This window comes from Mesoplodon densirostris, chromosome 11 (assembly GCF_025265405.1).
Source record: "Mesoplodon densirostris isolate mMesDen1 chromosome 11, mMesDen1 primary haplotype, whole genome shotgun sequence".
Taxonomy (NCBI): Eukaryota; Metazoa; Chordata; class Mammalia; order Artiodactyla; family Ziphiidae; genus Mesoplodon; species Mesoplodon densirostris.
In genome coordinates, this window is record NC_082671.1 from 47,733,996 (window position 1) to 47,755,935 (window position 21,940).

Sequence of the window (21,940 nt, forward strand, 5' to 3'; positions counted from 1 at the left end):
ACCCTCTCTTTCTCCCCTGTCCCTCCCCTCCCTCTGACTGCCTTCCGTTTGTCTGCAAGCATGTTCATTGGCGTTGTAGGGGTAGAAGCCAAATGTCAGTGGGCTGAGGTCTGAATGAGGGGAGGACACGGAAACTGTGAGTGCTGAACACAATTTCTAATGGAGCCTGGCAGTAAAAGGAAGCGAGACGGGAAATTAGCTTGAAAGGAAAGAAAACTCAAGGAAAGGATTATTGTAGGATAAGAGACTTGAGCAGGCAGATTGGCAGAGGAGAAGGAGAAGGGCCGCAAAGAGAGATGTTAAGTATGAGAGGGGGGCGGAGCTAATTAAGGGAGCGAGGCGGGTGGAGGTGGAAGATGGATTTAGGAGTGGGCTGCGCAGTATCCAGCCCTGGGTAGAGGACAAACGCCTTCGTCTATGGCAGGAATCAGCTAAGGGTGGACAAAGATCTAGATATTCCAAGGTGTGGGCAGAGGAGGCTAGTTCAGAGACGTTTCTACAGACTCTAAGAGAATGGCTATTTCTGCTTCCAAAACATTCTGTGGGGCTCTTCTCACCAAATGCTCTACCCAATCATCCTATGCACGCACTTTCTCTGATCTCAGTCCGCGTGACAATGACTCTCCCTAAAGGAGATCAGCAGTCTCCAAGGAAACCAGGCAGCTCCAGGTGAAAGGTGGAGACTCTGACTCGGCTGCGCTTCCCAGCTACACGACCTTGCAGCTACCTTCTGTGAGACTCAGTTTCTCCTTCTGTAAAATGGGGGATTAAGAGTGTCTGTCTCATGAGTCCTTTTAAGTATTGAAGAAGATAATGTAGAAAATGTACTTAAGGACTCAGTAAGCGGGAGTTTTTGCTGGCCTTGGAGCACCTGCCAGCGGCGATTCCTACCGTGTCTTTTCTGGTAGGAGTCCAAGGAGGTTGGGACTTGAGACACCACTCCCCTTGATGTGTCCTTCATTTGACGACTCGGTGCTACTGGGGGGTTTACAGGGTGTTCCATTCCCCGAGGGGGTGGCGCCACCCCCCACCCCGCTCCCATTCCTCCATCCCCTGTCCCCATGGCTCTCTTTCCTGCACGCTGCCCCTGGCAGTCCTCACCCACCCTCTCTTTCTTTCCGTCTGCATCCTGGCATTTCCCATGTACCTTCTGGACTTTCTGGGCTTGTGGAATCGGATATGCAAAAAAGGCTTCCCCTACTGCTTGGCGAGGTTCACTGTGATGTACAACGAACAGATGGCGAGCAAGAAGCGGGAGATCTCCAGCAATCTACAGGAGTTCGTGGGCCCCTCCGGGAAGCTCTCCCTGCTGGAGCTGGGCTGCGGCACAGGGCCCAACTTCAAGTTCTACCCGCCTGGATGCCGGGTGACCTGTATTGATCCCAACCCCAACTTTGAGAAGTTCTTGATCAAGAGCATTGCTGAGAACCGACACCTGCAGTTCGAGCACTTCCTGGTGGCTGCTGGGGAGGACCTGCACCAGGTGGCCGACGACTCCATGGATGTGGTGGTCTGCACACTGGTGCTGTGCTCCGTGAAGAACTAGGAGCAGATCCTCCAGGACGTGTGCAGAGTGCGGAGGCCGGTGAGTGCGGGGCGTGAGGAGGGAGAGACCACCTTCACTGCGTGTTAAGCCGCTAGAGCGTCGGGCTGCATAGACGCCTGTGGGCTTCAGGTACAGCTCCCACGGGCCTTAGACAAGCCACTTCATTCATTCCTTTGATCATTGATCTATTCAACAAATATTTAAAGAATGCTGACTCTGTAGCAGCACTGTCTTTCCGGGGTGAGAAATGAGCCTCAGAGAGGTTAAATGACCCACACAAAGACAGATGGCTCATAAAAATGGCAGAGACACAACAAAAATCCAGGCGCCCTAACTTCTAGGTTAAGAAGACCTAGGCCAGAGATCTCACCAAGCCATCCCTCTAGTGACTTCCAACCTGGGGTCACCTAAGTCCCATCACAGACTCCAATTTTCTAACGATGAGAACACTGAATCTCCCAGAGGGCTGCCAGAGCGTCTCCCTTCTGCAACAAATGAGAATGCATTGAGTACACAGATAGCCATCTTCATTTATAGCATGTGTTCTTCATTTTTCACCTTGGGGCCTCAGGAGTTATCTACATACCATTCCCTAGCCCTTTCCTCAAGCAGCAGTCATTAATCATTGGTAGAAAATGAACAACTATGCTGGGAAAGAAAGGGAGAGTCAGGGCAGAGCAGTTCTCCAACGACATTGCAGATGGTATCACCTTGCATCTTTGACCGCTGTTAACTTTTCAGAGTTCCTTATGTCATTGTCTTTAATTATAAAGGCAATTAATCAATGTGTCCTACTTGTTTAAGAGAATTCAAAAATTCAAGAAGAACATAGAGGGAAAAATGAAAGTTCTCCCTTCACTTCCTAAATCCCACTCCCCTTACCTGTCCCTGAAGTCACTATGTTAGTGGGTGTCCTTCTGGTTTTTTCTTTTTTAAATTCATGTTTCTCCTCCCCGGTGTTTGGCAGTTTTTCTATCTATCTCAGGTTTACTAATAATTACTTTCAGGTTTCAAGTTATATTTGAACTAGTACTTCCCCATCAACATACCAAAAGTATATAGTCATGTGACACCCTCCACCTATTTTGTTTTTTATTTCCTCATCCTCATCCCCTCTTTTTTCTCAACACCATCAGTCTCTCCATCCCATATCCTGGGCTTGGTTGAAATAATCTGTCACTTTAATTTCAACTTTCTGCTAAGGATTTTTCCCCTTGTCTTCTATTTCAAAGATCTTTTCTAATTTATAACATAGTTAAAAGTCAGTTTGTCATCATCCATTTACTTGCTATAGATTTTACTAGATTTATTGCTCTCCACTGCTTGATATGCTTTTGGTCTTCTTTTATCTTGAGATGTCTCTGTTTTCATTCAAATTTAATTTTCATTTGTCTTAACTACCTTCTTTTTTTTTTTTTTTGCGGTACGCGGGCCTCTCACTGCTGTGGCCTCTCCTGTTGCGGAGCACAGGCTCCGGACGCGCAGGCCCAGTGGCCATGGCTCACAGGCCCAGCTGCTCCGCAGCATGCAGGACCCTCTCAGACCAGGGCACAAACCCGTGTCCCCTGCATTGGCAGGCAGACTCTCAACCACTGCGCCACCAGGGAAGCCCTTAACTACCTTCTTGAATAGGTTCCTGAGAAATGGTTCATGGATCTTGCAGATCTGAAAATGTCTGCCTTCTACCCTAATATTTTAACAATATTTTGGCCAAGATTCCTTCCCCCTGGAAGCTGTGAGTCTTTTCCATGGCCCTGGGGCTTTCCAAGTTGCAGATGATAGCTTCAATGCCAGTATAATTCACTTTCCTTTTCAGATAACTTGTTTTTGTTGTTAATTGTTTTATGACTGGGGTTTTTAGGATTTTCACTCTTTTTTTTTTAAGTTCTGGAATTTCACCAGGGTCTAGGGTTCTAAGAACTCAAAGAACTCAAAGTTTCTGATGTATCTCCTCTGGGGTCCAGCTAGAAACCAAACCTTCCCCAACCACTTATTAGCTGGTTAGCTTTTTATCCTATTAGTTGAGTATCCCAGCAGGACAATGGGAAAAAGAAAGTCTCCCTTTCCCACTTCAGCCACCATTTTCCCAGTATGCCCCAGATATAGATAGATCAAAAGATGGATGGACCCCTTATTTTCTCTCTTGCACTTGAATCCCTGTTTCCTGCATTCTATCTCTTCCTCTTTCTTAGTTTACCCCTTAGTTTTTATAGAGCATATCCTCCAGTAGCTTTCTGAGAAAGGTGAGGTAAATGTGTTGATAAAATGCATGTCTGAATATTCTTTATACTCAAAACTAATTCATAGTTTGTACAACTGTAGAATTCTGAGTTGGAAAAAGTTTTCCCTCAAAAATTTTAAGGTTTTCATTGTCTTCTAGCTGCTAATATTACTGCTGACAAGTTTGAAGTCATTCTGATTCAAGATTCTGTATATGAAACTTTTTTCTCCTCTCTGTAAGTTGGTAGAGTCTTCCCTGTTCCCAGTAAAATGATTTGTTATCTGTTGGAGATTTAGTGGTCCATTTCAACCTGCAAACTTATGTCCTTCAGTTCTGGAAGTTTTTCTGGGACTCTTTCTTTTTTTTTTTCCTCCCCTTATATTTCCCTTGTTCTCTCTTTCTGGGACTCTTCTTTTTTTTTTTTTTTGCGGTACGCGGGCCTCTCACTATTGTGGCCTCTCCCATTGCGGAGCACAGGCTCCAGACGTGCAGGCTCAGAGGCCATGGCTCACGGGCCCAGCCGCTCCGCGGCATGTGGGATCTTCCCGGACCGGGGCACAAACCTGTGTCCCCTGCATCGGCAGGCGGACTCTCAACCACTGCGCCACCAGGGAAGCCCGGGACTCTTCTTACTTAAATGCTGGACCTCTTTGAACTGGTTCCCTAACTTTCTTATCTTTGATGTCCTATTTCCCATATCTTTACCCTTTTTCTCTATTTTCTAGACTTCCTTCATATTCTTTTCAAAATAATTTACTCAAGTTTTCATTTCTGCTATCATAGTTTTCATATTTCCAAGGGCTGATTTTTTTTTCTAACTATGCATTTTTAATTGAATCCTGTTCTTGTTTCAAGAATAATCTATCTTCTCTTTTTCTTTGATAACATTAATAAAAAGGAGGGTTTTATTTTTAATATTTTCATCTCCCTACTTAGTCTCTGCTTCCTCCAGATTTTTTTTCCTGCTTGTTTTTTTGTGTGTGTGTGTGTGGTATGTGGGCCTCTCACTGTTGTGACCTCTCCCATTGTGGAGCACAGGCTCCGGACGCGTAGGCTCAGTGGCCATGGCTCACGGGCCTAGCCGCTCCGTAGCATGTGGGATCTTCCCCGACCGGGGCACGAACCCGTGTCCCCTGCATCAGCAGGCGGACTCTCAACCACTGCGCCACCAGGGAAGCCCACCTGCTTGTTTTCTGAGCTTCAGTTTTTATGTTGGAGGCTCTTCTCAGATGACTATCGGTCCATGACTGATGGCTCACATTTCCAGAGGCAGCACTAACAGCTCCATGAGCATGCATGAACCATGTCAATGCTAGGCTCTCTGGAGAGCGAGCTAGCTAAGCTATTCACATGGAGAGATTCCAGTAACAGCGTTTGGGGTCTTTCCTTTGAAGCTGGTCAGAAAAATCTTCCAAACCCCTTCTTGGACTCTGTAAGTCTGACTTCTAGCATTCTGGAAACCAAATGAGAGAAGAGGGCTGGGGGTCTCAGCACGTGCTTGTAAACTTTACTTCATTCACCATCTTTTCAGTAAGGTGTCTATGCCCCACTGTGCCTTGTTATAAAGACCCTCTGTTTAACCAACTCCAGAGAATAAAACTGAAGTCCTCTGTGGAGGTGGGGAGAAACAGTGTCTGGCTGTTCTGAGGAGGGGAGGGGATTCCAAGGTCCAATGGCTCATAAATAGATTTCAACCAATCTTCTAGATTTTTTAAATCAATTTTATTGAAGTACAATTTGCATACAATAAAATGCATCCATTTTAAGTGTACAGTTGGATCTGTTTTGATAAAGGTATACACTCATGTAGCCACCACCAAAATAAAGATATAGAACATACCCATTACCCGCAAAGGATTTCCTTGTGCGTCTTTATAATCAATGCCCACCACCCTAGGCCCCAAGCAAACACTCATCTCTTTTCTGTCACTATAGAACAGATGTCTCTTCTAGAATTTCATATAAATAGAATTATACAGTAAGTACTCTTTAGTGTCTAGCTTTTTTGCTCAACATAAATTTTTTGAGATTCATCCATGCTGTTGCATGGGTAAGCCTTCATTTCTTTTTATCGCTGAGTAGCACTCCATCACATGAATATAGCACAATCCATACCTTTTATGGACATTTGAGTTCTTTCCAATTTGGGGCTATATTGAATACCTGATATGAAATCTCTTGTACATGCATTTTTTATGGACATACATTTTCATTTCTCTTGGGTAAATAAATACCTAGAACTGGAGTTGCTGGGTCATAAGTAAATATATGTTTACCTTTATAAGAAACTGCAATGTGATTTTGCAAAGTGGTTATGCAAGTTTACTTTTCTACCAGCAACACATGAACATTCTAGTTGCTCCACACACTCACTAATACTTGATATTATTAATAATTCTAATGGGGGTTTGGTGGATCTCATTGTGGTTTTAATTTGATTTCCCTAATAATTAATAACATTAAGCATATTTTCATGTGCTTACCAGCCATTCATGCATCTTATTCTGTGATGTGTATGATCAAATATTTTACCCATTTTTCAACTGGGCTATTTGTCTTCTTACCAAGTTGTAAGTGTTCTTTCTGTATTCTACATTCAAGTCCATTGTCAAATATATAAATTATGAATATTTTCTACCAGGCTGACTTGACTTTTCATTTTCTTAATGATGTCTTTTGAAAAGCAAAAGGTTTTATTTTGATGAAGTCTGGTTTATCAAATGTTTTCTTTTATGCTTCATGCTTTTTGTGTCTTAGCAAAGAACTCTCTCTCTACCCCAAGATTGTAAAGATTTTCTCTTATGTTTTCTTTTGGAAGTTATATAGTTTTACCTTTTATGTTAATGTCTATGATCCATTTATAGTTCGTTCTTGTGTAATGCATCAAATTCTTTTTTTTTTTAATGGATACACAGTTCTTCCAGGACCCTTTGTTGAAAAACCTATTCTTTCTCCATGGAATTGCCTTTTTGTCTTTGTCAAATATCAATTGACCATATACGTGTGGGTTTATTTTTAGATTCTATTCCATTCCATTGGTCTATGTGTCTATCCTTTTGCCAATATCATACTGTCTTAATTACTGTAGCTTTATATTAAGTCTTGGAATTAGGTAGCTTAAGTCCCCCAGTGTTAAGTTCTGTTAGGGTAAGTTTAGAGTAGTCTTTACTCTGGACTACCTTGGGCTCTCCACTAGTGCATGATCCTTCTGGGGTCTCTGCTGAGTGCCCCGGGTGTTTATTAAGGACTCTCCTCTCTGACTGGTTCTAACTTGAATGAGCTCTGAAAATTGTTCAGCTTACAACTCCCCAGTCATTCTTTGCCTAACCTCATGGAGTATCACTCTACACATACAAGACTGGTTACTCAACCATGGACCCAAGGAGAATCCATGCAGATTTCTGAAGCTCTCTCTCTGTAGATCCCTTCTTTCTCCCAGCTGGCTTAAGAGTCAACTTTCTTGGGTCTAAGATATTGTATTTAAAACCCTAGAGTTCTCCTCCCATGTGTCTCATTTACTACTCACACAGAACACTTCACTTCTGACACTTGTGGTGGCCAAATGTATTGGAAGTTTTCCCCACACCAAGCAATTCTGCAACACCATCCAGATATCCTACAATTTACTCCATTCTGGCACTTATCCACCTAGAGATAGGGTCAGGTCCCACAGATTAAGGGCTCAGTCCCACAAAATTGCCCCCTCCCTTCAGCCACCAATCACAAGTCCAGGTTGTCAGGTGTGCTTCTGATTGATTTGCTATAAATCTGAGGTTCCCACGACCCCTTCCTCAGGTTCCATTAATTTGCTAGAGTGACTCACAGAACTCAGGAACATTTATGTTAACCAGTTTATTAAAGGATATGATAAAGGATACAGTGGACAGCCAGATGAGAAATACATGGGGCAAGGTGTGGGAGGGTCCCAAGAGCAGGAGCTTCTGTCCCCATGGAGTCGGGTTGCATCACTCCCCCAGCCCCATCCATGGATGTTTTTAGCAATTTAGAAGCTCTCCAAACCCCCTTCTCTTGGGATTTTATGGAGGATTCTTCACATAGGTGTGATCAATTATTAACTCCATTTCCAACCCCTCTCCCCTCTCTGGAAGATGCGGGGGTGAAGATAAAAATTCCAAGCTTCTATTCATGGCTTGCCATCCAGGAGCTCACCCAGAGCCTCCTGAGAAGAACAAAAGATGCTCCTAGTGCTATTACACTTAGGAATTTACAAGGGTTTTAGCAGCCCTGTGTCAGAGACAGGGTCAAAGGCCAAATATTAGAACAAAAGGTGCTCCTAAGGCTCTTATCACTTAGGGAATTATGAGGGTTTTAGGAGCTCTGTGCCAGGAATGGGAGGTTGGGGGGCAGAGATCAATATATTTATTTTTCTATTAGCTCACAGTTAGTTACAACTTGTTCTACTTTCTAGCTTCCAGAAGTGTTCTGCCTTAACCCTTGCTGTTTTCTTTGTCTTACACACAACAGTTCTGCTATAACATGATATATACATTCCTGAAAATCACGGTACTATGTGTACATCAACTATATGTCAATTTAAACAAAAGGTTTTTTTTATCACCATACTGTGCAAAATCATGCAACAAAACCACAGAGCTTATGGAGGGGAAAAGGGGTTAGGGGCACAATACTCAAATTTTATGTCATCAGTGACCTGTTAAAAGAAGATAGGAGCCTAATAAAAACAGTAGCACAGTTTTACACATATTAAATGGCTAAGAAATACATAACAACTACAATAAATAAAACATTTTACCTGGAAAAAGGCTTGACATTTGCTTGTGGACATGGGCACCGGAAGGGTTGCAGCTTGTGAGTTATTGTGAGTTGTATGTTATTAGCAGCAGGAGGGTTACCTGAAATTTGATGGAAAGTTGTAACAGCTAATGTGGATGGATGTGGGTTGTGAACTGAGGCAGGTGGTAGTTGTTTGAGTTGTGTGTGTTTTGTGTATTTCTACGTGGCTCAGTTATCCACATTCACCCATGTGCCTTACACACACAAAGTTGTGCAAAAGCAAATGTGAAATTCACATTAGGCTCAAATCATTCCATGATATATCAATCATGTTGAAATGAATTCTCATTTTCAAAACAACCAACTGTATTTGTATCCAAACAAACTTCACTGCAGTTTTTGTGAGTTTCGGAGAGTAAATATGTGTGTTCAATCTGCCATATTTATTTCTTTCCACAGGTGACTCCCCCAAGTAGACAGTGGGACCTGCCGGAGTAAGGACACGTGACGCTCTGTCAAATTTCCCCACTGTCTAACCCAGCATCTGACCCTCACTGTGTGCTCACTGATGTTGGTTTAATAGAGTTCCAATGAAAGTTGTTCTTTGGCCATTTAAAGCATCAAACAGACAAAATATTTTTGTTAATTTATGAAGACACACTATTTAAAATAGATTGCCATCTCCAGGAGATGCCCTTAACTTCATGGAACATACAGCAGCCAAACATTCTAGCTGGAATTTCTCCGGTCAGCAATTCCTCAGCCTAGCTAGACACTTCTTATTTGAAGCCTGTAAGAAAGAGCCAGAATGTTCTGGAAGGGGCTACTTTCTTTCAGCCAACGTTACATCTCCCACAGGTCCACTGGCCAGGGAGCTATCCCTTCCTCATACCTCTGCGTACACAGAACTAAAAAGAAAGCACGTAGGCACTGCAAAGGCCTCTGCATCTCAGGAACTCAAGATCTGCCCTTTGTCAGTCAGGTTCCAATAGGGAGAAAATGGTCACACTAGTTATTTAAACAGAAAGAATTCAACGTAAAGAATTGTTAACTAAGTACAGAACTGTTAACTGCATAACTGAAAGAGAACCCTAAGATATCAGGGAACTTGGCACTGACAGAAGTAGATACTGTAACTAGGGCTGAGGGAACAAAGGGAAGAGGTTAGAAGTGTTAAAACTCAGAACCTTAGGGGAGGGGCCCCTGAGACGCAGAACTCTGGGGCAGAGGTGCTGCTTGGCTGGCACTGATACCTCTAGTAGGGGGCAGGATGAAACTGATTGATTCTTCAAGTGTTGGGAAAACTGCCAACTGGATTCAGCTGCTGCTACAGGAAGGCAGGGCTGCTGCCAGGGTGAAGACACATTGCTGGGGCATTGCGTGCGGACCGGAAGCCCACAGAAAGCAAACACCCTGCAGTCTCCCTCTGGCATCCCCTACTGGCAGATCCTAACAGAGCCAGCTGGAAAAGCCAAGTTGCAACTCCACATTGGAGGCAAGACACAGTAACAACTATTACACCCGTCAACTGGGAATCCCATCTACCTGCCATCACATTTTCCTGAGCTGACTAAACAAGCCCATCGTTTGGGCATTTGCCCCATATCACTCTTCAGTCTTTCAGGGATAGCATCACCAGCACAGCCCCTAAAACAATTGGCTTAGTCATGGGTTGAATAAATGGAGATGCCTTGTTGGCTTTCTCACCAAGTTGTGCAATAAAAGTATCTTTGCAGTTTCCATTCCTGCCATGACTCCTGGTAAACAGCAGGTAGCCTTAAATGCTCCTTGAATAAAAACAAACTTGTATTCAAATATATGCTAGTTAAATCAAGTAATTTGCCTATTAAAGTATAGGCTCTCTTTTTTAAATGATAATACGCCAATGTCATTTCAGCGTGGCATTCAAATTAGGTCAACCCTTTAGAAAACAATTAGTGAAAAACCATGTCCATGAAGATGTTCATTAAGGCAGTGTGTGTGTGTGTGTGTGTGTGTAGAGAGAGAGAGGAAGAAGGAGAAGGAGAAGAAAGAGGAGAAGAGGAGGAGGAGGAAGAAGAAAGAGGGGAGGGGGAGGGGAGGAGGAGGGGGAAGAGCAGGGGGGCTGGGGGGGGAGAGAGTAAGCAGCCCACATATCCTACAGTAGGGGAGTAGTTGAGTATGAAACAGTCTCTCATTAGTATAATATGCCCTCACTTAAAATCAGAGTTATGGAACTAGTGTTGTACTATGGAAAAAATACTTATCTTCAGGAAGCCTGGTAGCAAAACAGATTTGGAGTCAGAGCTACCTGGTTTCCAGTCCTAGCTCAACCACTTACTAGAAGTGTAACATTTAACAGTCTCCCTGAGCCTCAGTTTATCTCTGATATCAGGAAAACACCTACTCTGCAAGATACATTAAGGATTAAATGAGAAAGAGAAAACAACCTACACAGAGCCTGGTACATACTAGGTATTTCATAAGCAGTGAGTGTTTTTATTTGCCTTAGGTAAACATGCAGATGGAAAGGTGTAGCAACGTTACAGCTGTAATTATATTTAAAAGAAAACAGGCGCACAGAGGGGAGAAACTGAAAGGAAATACACTAAAATACCAAATAGTGGTTGTATCTGAGTGGTAAAATTATGGATGATTTTCCTCTTTTTCTGTTTTCCAAATATTAATCATGCAGTTTGGAACATTTAAAATGGCAAAACAAGAATCATGTTGAAGGACAAGTTTTGAGAAAACCTCCCAAAGATCAGGAAAAGTGACGATTCATTGGTCAGTAAAAAGTCTAAAATGTTGTCTGCCTGCCTGTATAATTCAGTCCCAATGCTATAAGATGGGGCCAAGGAAAGCAGGCATCCATGCCAGAGAGCTGTAGGGCTAGGGAGTGACGGGTGCTTGTCTCTACACAGCAGAGGGCATCTGTGCCGGGGGCAGTGGCTACAAGAAGAGATGATGGATGGGAGAAACCTGGAATGAACCATGTGATGTTGGGATTGATATTGAAGGTATAAGTGTAGACTCATGGCCTTCAAATTAGACAGATAAATTAAAATACATAGATTTAAGTTGTGTTTGTGTGTATATATATATATATTCCCTACCTCCCTTCACTGATGTCTTTGATTCAGTAAACTATTGTTTACTCGCTAAATACACCATACATTTCCATTAAAAGTCTCATTATGTCTATGTTGTCCACCACCTGAACAGGTTTTGCAGTCACTAGTCCAGAAGGTTAAAGCTTGAAGGTAACATTCTGTTCCTGGCTTAAGAGTCACAAAATCACTGACAACATTTCAAAAGCTGTGAGCATACCTACTGCCCAGATCTTGGTTTATAGATACCATCCTCCACTAAAAGAAACTAATTTGCCTCTGAGAAATGACAAATTCTAGAGCTGGGACAGATAAATCACAAGATGAGTCAGGACTATCTTGTTCCAGAAACTTGGGAAGTGCTTAAAGAATGGAGGGACTATGTCAAAAGGACACAGAAGCCAGCTTGAAGGGGTTCCCACTGGCCAAAGCTGAGATAATCTGAGCCTCGAGATAAATAATAAATAAAATAAGGATCCCTGAGTCTATACTAATATAAATAAATAAATGTGGAGTAGAGAAAGGGTTTTTTTATCCCCTACAGAAGATGCCAACTAATAAATGTAGAAGTAATCCTGGATTTGTCAACCATCATAGTAATAATTAAACCAAGAAACATCAGCAATGCTCGTGAAGGAATTTTGGTGAGGATCAGGATATTTACATGGTCCCAAAGTGCCTTTCCACAAAGTGCTTTTTTTTTTAATTTTTATTTATTATTTATTTTTGGCTGCATTGGGTCTTCGTTGCTGCGCACGGGCTTTCTCTAGTTGCGGTGAGCAGGGGCTACTCTTCATTGTGGTGCGCGGGCTTCTCATTGCAGTGGCTTCTCTTGTTGTGGAGCCCAGGCTCTAGGCGCGTGGACTTCATCAGTTGCAGCACGCGGGCTCAGTAGTTGTGGCTCGCGGGCTCTAGAGCGCAGGCTCAGTAGTTGTGGCGCATGGGCTTCGTTGCTCTGCCGCATGTGGGATCGCCCCACATCAGGACTTGAACCTGTGTCCCCTGCATTGGCAGGCGGATTCTTAACCACTGCACCACCAGGGAAGTCCCAATAAATGTATATTTAATCCATAAAACGTCACCAAACTTTGTTGTCCTTGGACCTCTATGCCATTCCCCAGCGTTGTGTCCCCAGCAGCAGTGGGCAGGACCCTGCTGGTGCAGTAGACAGGGGAACCAGGAAAGGGCTGCCTTTGAAGCAGGTGTCCCAGCCGCCAGTCACTGAGGGATTGTGAGGTTTGGTTTTTTTGCCACCCAGCAAAGTTGCTGCTTCATTTTTTGCATATTTTAATAGGTTTAGTGTTTTCCCTGAGATAGATCTGCAAATTTCAAGAATGGAAAAGAAATAAATGTTTGTCGATGCATATCTCCTCTGTGTGAATATGAGCTGCTATAGGCGAGAGCTGTGCAAAGTCAGCCTCGAGTGGCACTGTTTTATCCACTCTTTCCCAGTCCCTAATAAGGACTGGGCCACAGCCAGTGCTCAGTGAATGCTTTGTTTCTCTCTCTCTCTCTCTGTGTGTGTGTGTGTGTGTGTGTGTGTGTGATATTTAATGGACTTTTTATTGCATGTCTAGGTGGCAGAGATAAGTCCCATCACCCCACAACTTCCCTCCATTTTTCCACCTGCAAAGGCTCTCTGAGGCATCTCATCCCAAATCACGTGTTGTATATGAATGTCTGGAGTGTGTTTAATTACTGAGAGATGGGGAAGCCATAGTTAGATGCCCTTAGAAACCAGTAAGTTCCCAGCTTCAAAGAAGCAATGGCTCCTAGCGATAAGAAGCCAGGTACGGGGGATGAGCATAGTGTAGATAAAATATTGAATGTTGGTTTTCTCCGGTGGGTCGGAGATGGGTTGAAATGCCTGCGCCCGGGGGCACGCCTGGAGCCGCGCGGCCGCGGGGACCACGATGCCGCTGCCGGGGACCCGCAGCCTGCGAGGGGAGGCGGCTTCCACCGAGGCCGGGCTGCTGCACTGTCTGAGCTGCCGGGACAGCGCGCCTCAGAGCTGGGAGCATCCCCGTCCCTGGGGCCGAGACGCCTGCTTCTCTGTCCTCCCTCCTCCCTCTCGGGACCGGGGAGAGCGGCTCTGGTAGTTGGCCTGCCCGTGGAGTCGTTCTTCGGGCCCCAGCGTGGGGAGACATGCCCGAATTGGGGAGCACTGTGACTTTCAGCCTCCCACTTCACCCCGGGAAGCCGACTTGCTGAAGCCAGAGCCACGAGGGGGACCATGGGAGGGACGCAAGTCAAATGCCTGACTTCCCCCAGTCCTATCCACAGTGCAAAGAGGGACTCCATTATAACCCAGTCGGAGGAGAAGGCAGATTTCGTGATTATTCCCTCTGAAGGAATAGAGAACAAAACAGAGGAGACAGACTCTCCATTATCCCGGGACTGGAGACCAGGCAGCCCCCGGCCCTATCTGGAGACTTCACGGGAAGAACAGCTGTTGGAACAACAAGAACATTTGGAAAAAGAAGGAGGAAGCCAAGAAAAATGATATGAGGATTACAGGCCTTACTGCTCAATGGATCCTTACCCGAAGATGAACAGGAGAGGCCCTTGGCCCTCTGTGAACCAGGAGTCAATCCCGAGGAAAAATTGATTATAATCCAAAGTCGTCTGGATCAGAGTATGGAGGCGAGTCAGGACCTAAAGAAGGAGCTGCTGAAGTATAAACAAGAAGCCAGAAACTTACAGGGGATAAAGGATGCCTTGCAGCAGAGGCTGACTCAGCAGGACACGTCTGTCCTTCAGCTCAGACAAGAACTACTGAGGGTAAATATGGACAAAGATGAGCTGCACAGCCAGAACGTGGATCTGCAGAGGAAGCTAGACGAGAGGAATCGGCTCTTGGGAGAATATAAATAAGAACTGGGGCAGGAGGACCGCCTCCTGAAGCAGTACCAGGCCAAGCTATAGGAAGCACTTTGGAAACTCTCTGAGGCCAGTTACCGGCAGGTGGATCTGGAGCAGGAGCTGGAACACAAAGACGTCCTTTTGGCTCACTGTATGAAAAGAGAGGCAGAGGAGGTGACCCACTGCAGCAGTCACAACCCTCAAAGCAATGGTTTTCTCCTTCCAGTGGCAGGAAAAGGAGCTGCTTCAGTCACTCACAGAGGGAGCAGTGACCTGCAGCTTATTCGGGATGCCCTCCGCAGCCTGCACAACAGCCTGCGCAACAGCTTCAGCGGCCACGACCCTCAGCACCACACCATCGACAGCTTGGAGCAGGGCATCTCCAGCCTCATGGAGCGCCTGCACGCCATGGAGACCCAGAGGAAACAGGACAGAAGGGTTCGGGGCAAGTCACCCAGAACTCAAGCAGGGAGTGAATACCGGGAGTCCTGGCCCCCTAATTCAAAGTTGCCTCACTCACAGAGCTCTCCAACTGTCAGCAGCGCCTGCGCGAAGGTGCTCTATTTCCCTGACCGACCACTTACGCGCTTCATGGCCAATATACCAAAGAGGTTGGGGGAGGTGATACTGAAGGATTTTAAAGCAGCTGTTGACCAGGAGGGAAATCATCGGTATCACTTCAAAGCACTGGATCCCGAGTTTGACACCGTCAAGCAGGAGGTTTTCCACGATGACGATGCCATCCCTGGATGGGAAGGGAAAATTGTAGCCTGGGTGGAAGAAGACCATGGAGAGAATTAATGCTGAGTATTAGCTTGAGGGCTTGTGGAACTTGGCAGTCCCTGGCTGCTTCACTCAGGAGAGAGGACTAAAACCAGAATACACTAAGAAGTTTTTAGTTTGTGCTGCCAAAACAGAAGCTTCTCCAAGTGTGACAGCCATAGGCCAGTCCTGTTTCTGTGCCTGGCACGTGTGGTACTTCAAGTCCCTGTCCAAAAGTAGACCATGGGTTCTTGTGGAGTTCCTTGTCCGTGGGAACACAGTGTTTTATTCTACTCTGAGGACAACAAACCGAAGGCCTTAACCAATGGGGATGGATGATCCCACTCTTATATGGGCATGGCTGTTATTATCTGGAACCTGGGAACTGGATGTATCACTCCTGTGTGTTACAGTATTATTTTAATTGGCCTCAGGGGTTGCAGCAATCAGAGTACCAGCATTTGTACTCACAGACAAGGTGAAGGTACCAGCTTTTTTGCTTCTTTGCAGCTATTGCAAACCAAGAATAACTCGTAAGGTGGTACCAAAGATGAAAGCCCACTCTTCAGGAATTTTTTGGACTGGACATGGATAGTGCTGAATTGTTGAATGGATTGAAAAAGGGCTGCCCATATTGTGCTATATACTATGCTAAAACCATAATTAAGTAAGAAAAAAAATATTGAATGTTGCAAGAGATGCTCATCTCTACCTAAGCTCACCCAACACATGGGCACTGTCCATTGTGCTGAACGGTCACATTTTACAGAGACAGGGAAGGGCAGACCCCCTGCCCAGAGTCACGGGTATAGGAGAGAGAGTTCAAAGTAGGAATTTCCACATCTCAGATGTTCACCAAAGCCTAGAGAAAGTTCATCTGGGTCTTCATTGGAGATCACTGATATCTAGATGAAGAAGAGAGGCTCTCAGGGAACCAAGACAGGGCTCTGGACGTCACAAGCTGGATTCAGGAGCTCTGATAGAGACAAGGCCACCCCCAGGCCGGGCCCAGCCCCAGGACCAGAGGCCGCACCCCCAGCAGCAGCAGCTATGAAAGCAAAGCCTTCTAGGGCTTGGCTGGGTCCTTTTCAGCCTGTTCTATCTGAAAAGCACCTACATATCACAAAGCCCATATCAACAACACCTTCAGCCCACAGACCTGGAGGTACTCAATTCAGCCCCAGGGGCCTGCCCTCCCAGCTCCTGAGATCCAGTTACTGACAACGGGCATCGCATTATGATAAGGTAGCAGCCAGACACGTGCCTGCTCCTGCCTGGGTCCACCAACTGACCCCAGTGTGACCTCCCTCCTCCAGGACTTGGGCTTGACTCATGCTTCCAGAATGGGAACCTGAGGATTACTGCCGCTCCACGATACCTGACTCATGGGGTAGCTGTGGTCCAGGGGTAGCTGTGGAAGGGGCTCAGAGCAGCTGTCAGCTATCAGGGAGGAGACGCCTATCGCTTCCTGAGTACCTAAAAGGGACCAGGGACCAGTCATCAGGCACACTGCCACATTTCATTGGTGTAATGACTCTGTGGGGCCATTCCTAGAAAGGAGGAAAGTGAGATTCAGAAAAGATCACGCACTTACCAGCCACGCACTTACCCTTGGGAGGCTCCCTGGAGCCAGCCAGCACCACCCCCTGGGAACCACCGTTTGTTCATTCATTCCTCCAGCCAGTATTTATTGAGGGCTTCCTGCCCGCTGCTTCATGGCCACTCAGTCCCTGAGGGCAGCCTGTAGGAGGCCCGCCCAGCTCTCCTGGAGGAGCCTGGCTTGGCTGGAAAAGGGGTTCCTCCCAGGTCCACCAAGGTGTCCCACAGGTATCCCACTCCCTGTCAGCATGCTGCCTTGGTGCCCAGGGAGGGATCTGTGGTTGGGACTGGGGCATCAGCTGGGCAGTGGGCCCCTGCACCCAGTAGGTGCTTCAGAGCAGGAAATGTGCTTGCTCTCCCAGGCCTCAGCCTGCGGCAGGTGGGCAGGTCGGGGAGGCAGTCTCTTCTCATTCCTGTGGTTTCAGGTGCCTGGGTGATGTCAGGCCTGAGTGATGCATGGGACTCACTATGACTGGGGCCCAACTGGGGTGGAGGCATTTTTTTTTTTTTTTTTTTTTTTGCGGTACGCGGGCCTCTCACTGTTGTGGCCTCTCCCGTTGCGGAGCACAGGCTCCGGATGCACAGGCTCAGCGGCCATGGCTCACGGGCCCAGCCGCTCCGTGGCATGTGGGATCTTCCCGGACCGGGGCACGAACCCGTGCCCCCTGCATCGGCAGGCGGACTCTCAACCACTGTGCCACCAGGGAAGCCCAGAGGCATTTCTTTAAAAGCTTATAAATCACTACTTCCCCTTTCAGCCCAGCCCCACCACTGGCGTAGGAGGAGTTGCTCCACAGGTACACAAAGACAGCTTCCCCCTCGCCCTCCTTGATGCTTACATGTGTCTACGGCGCTACAGATCCAAAGAGTCACCCTTCTGGGGATCTCCTATCCTCCACACTGCAGTGATAACGTGTACCCACAAACCTACCTCACAGGCAGCCAGCCCACCTTGGACACACAGGTGCACACTGTAAGCAGCGCCGTGCATGGGCTCACAGCCACACACACAGCCACACACACACACGCACACGTGTCCTCATACTACTCCCATGCTCACTGGTGTCCTCAGGCACAGATGAGCTCCTACCTGTCAGAGCCCTCAAGCTCCTCCAGGTACCCACAGAAACATGTGCCTTTCCACTGTCACACGTGCTCTGGAGTGTGCACACGCACCTGTATACAAGGGGTTTACATACGGGCAACAGTCTGCGGGAGCCCGCATTCCATTCACACACACGCACACCCGTGCACGCACTCTACACAGACCTAGACACACTCCAATCACACACCCACACCAGACACACTCGCCCAAGTCTCCACACACCTTCACACACTCAGGCACACCCTTCACAAACAAGTGTGGCTTTCAGAATGCCTGGGGTGAGAATGTGAGCCAGCAGGGAGCCAAAGCCAGTACGAAGCCGCAATCCCCAGCCTCACCTCCAGGGGCCGCTGCCCAGTCTGCAGCCCCAGCTCAGCTGCAGGGACAGAGCCCGCCTCAGGCACAGTCATCCCAGAGGACTCTTCAGGAGGAGAGGGACATTCTGGAGAGGAGACAGCCCTGAACTCCCCGCAGTGTGTGGGGTGACCTCCCACCGAGGTGGGCAGGGATTCCGAGAGGGGAAGAATCTGAATGGGGACAAGTGAGTGGAAGAGAACCGCAGGGAATAAGGAGCAGATGCGAAAAGGAAGACCAGGAGGTCCTGGAGGGAAACAGGAGACAGGGAAGGACTGGGGGCAGAAGAAGAGAGAAATGGAAGGAGATGGAAAGGATGGTGCCGGCGGCGGGGGGGGGGGGGCGGGGGGGAGTGGGCGGGGGGCGGGGGGGAGAACTAGAGGGAGGAGTTAGGGAGACGCGTGAGAGATGAGAAGGGAAAGAGGGCGGCCGAGACAGCGACGAGGCTGAGCGCACCTCTTCCAGGACCAGGAAGGGGGTGGCGCTTTCTGTCTCCTAGACCACCCTCCACCCTGCCCCACCATCAGCAATCCCCTAGGGGGTGTACCCTGCCCCGGTGCCTTGGCCAGCCCTAACCTGCCACCCGCCTGACACCCTTGTGAGGATGACTTCCAACAAGACCCAGGTGGCAGGCGCCCCAGGAGGGGGCCCTGGGGTGTGAGCACCTCTCAACCCGACTCACCCAGCTGCTCCCCTAGAGTGTGGAGAAAGCTGGGCACCCTGAGACAGAGCTGGAAGTTCTCCTTGCTGGAATCCGTCCTGCCGGCCCGCAGGGAAGCCTACCGCCTCCTGCTCAGGGCTCTGTGGAGTAAGAAGTCGAGCCATAAAAATGCCAAGATTTGCAGACTTTCCGAGCGGGGCAAGTCCCAGGTTCTCGCCCCTTTATGCCTAAGCTGTCACCCATCTTCCCTGTCCTCCCAACCCTGGAGGGCTCCGTCCAATTCTCACAGGGTAGGTGGTGAGCCTGGTAAGCTGGAAGGTCCTGAGAGAGCAGCTCAGATTACAGAGAAGCAAAGGCGGCCTTGGACCCGGCATCTTGTCCACCAGCTCTTCACCCGGACACACTCCCAGGACCCCTGTCCCTCCAGTCCCTCCGAGAGCACCCCAAGAGCTTCACATCATGCCCAGAACCCCCCTTGGGCCATTTGCCACAGATTCTGCCTCTCCCAACTTCTGTGCCCCAGAACTCAGGCCCAGACGGAGGAACAGTGACTGCTTATTGGTTGGATACCCCAAGTGACAGGGAGAAAGGTACGGTGCTCTCTATTTTACAGATGAAAATATTGAAGTTCAGAGAGGTGGCCTGTCTTGTCTGAGGGCCTGTGGAGCAGACCAGCATCTGAGATCGAAAGCCACAGTCTCAGCCCTGTGGCTCAGCCTTCCCCCTCCAGCGGAGCCCCGACTCAACCCCTACCCGTGTACCCCACCCCTCCCACCCATGTGGGACACACCTCAACTCCCCGCTCCAGACCCACACCCCACTCTACACCCATCCCACTCCCTCCCCCTCCCCCAGAGCACGCTGTCCCCCATCACTCCCTCCTCCGGAAAGCTGAAGTCAGACCCCTCCATCCTTCCCCATTCCCATAGCACTGCAGCCCCTGCATCTGACTACGTCTCTCCCCTGCTTAAAAACCCTTCAAGGCTCCCCCCTCACCTTGAGACAGAGTGTTCACTCCTCAGCCTAGCATTCAAGACCCTTGCGAACTTTTCTGGCCTCACCTCCACCCATTCCCCCCAACACCCAGGCCCCCATCTGCTCTCCACCACCCCCTGTTTTCAGGTCCTGGCTCAGCCTACCGGGCTCAGCTTCTGTCTCACCCCAAGCAGCCCCACACCACCATTGATGGTGGCTCGAGTGTCGCCCTCAGAGCTGCCGTAGCCCCCTGGGCTTCCCCGCAGAGGCCCGTCTGAATCTCTCTCTGCGCAGGCAGGACCCAGTCGATCTTTGCCAAATGATTATCCTCAGTGCCTGGCACACCGCTCAGCTTCCAGCAGGTGTTTTATAATTGGCTAATAATGATTAGACTCTATTTCAATGATGGTGTCTCGGGCTCTCCTCTCCACAAATGCGGGCCAAGGAGATGCTCAGTGCCAGGTGGGATAGCTGACAGTCAGTTTCCCATCAGCCCTCCATCCCATGCTCCCTCTCTGGGCGCTACACCTGCCTCTCTCCATGGGGTTCACAAGCAGCAAGACCCACTGCAGTGCCTGGGGCCCCAAGCACCATCCCTGGGAGAGTTGGCTCAACATCCCGGCGATGTTGATGCACATCTTGCTGACACACAACTCCCTGCTCACCTTAATCCCCTCAGACTCTATAAGGGTAATGGGTGGCCAGGAGGGCCTGAGACACCACCACCCCCCTCCGCCTGCCTGCAGGTCTCTGAGGCTTCTGCAGAACCACCCAGAGGCCCCCAAGTGCATCTATCTCCCTCCTCAGCAGCTTTTCCAGCTCCTTCAATTCCTGGAGCAACTAGAGCAGGGAGACCACGCATGTGAGCCCTGCCCTTGGGAATCTTCCAAGCTGGAAAGTGAGGAATGATCCTGTAACCCAGGGGCCAGACAGACCCAGGGACAAAGGCAGACCAGGATGCAGGTGGACACGAGCTGGTGGATGATGAAGGCCACAACAGTCATCATGGCTACTCCTCATTAAGCACTTACTAAGTGCAAGACTCCAAGCTGAGCAGTTTATAGATGTTTTCTCATTTAATCCTCCCATTACGTCTATGGAGAAGATATCATTCTTATTTTATGGACTGGAAGAGGAAACCCAGAGAGATCTAGCAATCTGTGTGGCATCGTACAGCTAACCAGTGGAAGAGCTGAAACGTAAATTCAGATCTGACAATTCCAAAGCCCAGGCCATTTCCACTCCATTTCACAGCCACTCCAAACTCCAGGTGGGGATTTGTTACTTCCCTTCCAAAGAGGCCTCAAGGGCTCCCCACTGCCAAGAGCAGAACCTCTCCCTACTGAGGTGCCCCACGATCTGGCCCCTGCCTGCCTTCTGCCGCCACCCTGCCCACACCCACTACGCTTCGGATTGCAATCTTGCCATTTTCCAAGTCGAGCCCTCTGAGCTTCGCTGTTCACTCAGGCTCAAACATCTGCCCCCATTTTACAGATGAGAAAACGGAGAATTAAGAACGTTAAGTAACTAGCCCAAGGTTACACAGTCAGGAAGCAATTGAGCCTGGTTGGAACCCAGGTCATTAGAGCATCAAGTAATAAAGCATTCATTTGTGTTCCAGACAATTAGGGAATGGGAATTAGCAGGACATGCTGCCAGTAGTGCAGAAGAAGGTAAGGGAGAGTAATCAGGTTGGTTCCAGAGTGAAGGAAGGCCAGGCTAGGCCTTCAGGAATGACAGGGTCTGGATGGGCGAACTTGAGAGGGGAAAGTCTAAGAAAACTACAGACAAGAGAAAAAAGAGACAGAGAGAGAAAGGCTGGTCAAAATTAGGGAGGCAGTGTACATGGTGGAAAGGGCCGTGTCATGGGGAGGCCCGCAGTGTCCTCCAAATTACTGTGTGACCTTGAGCAAGTCCTTTCCCTCTCTGGGGGATGCCTTGTCTGTAAATGAAGGATAGATGAGCCTTGATGGTCTCTAGGGTCCCACCTGGCCCTGACATCTTAGGATTC

General features: G+C 48.1%; 2 pseudogenes; both read left to right on the forward strand.

Moving 5' to 3' along the window:
* Positions 1–60: 60 nt before the first annotated feature.
* Positions 61–12,778, forward strand: LOC132499523 (N6-adenosine-methyltransferase TMT1A-like; annotated as a pseudogene).
* Positions 12,779–13,656: 878 nt separating this feature from the next.
* Positions 13,657–15,435, forward strand: LOC132499166 (dixin-like; annotated as a pseudogene).
* The last annotated feature ends 6,505 nt before the right edge of the window (positions 15,436–21,940 follow it).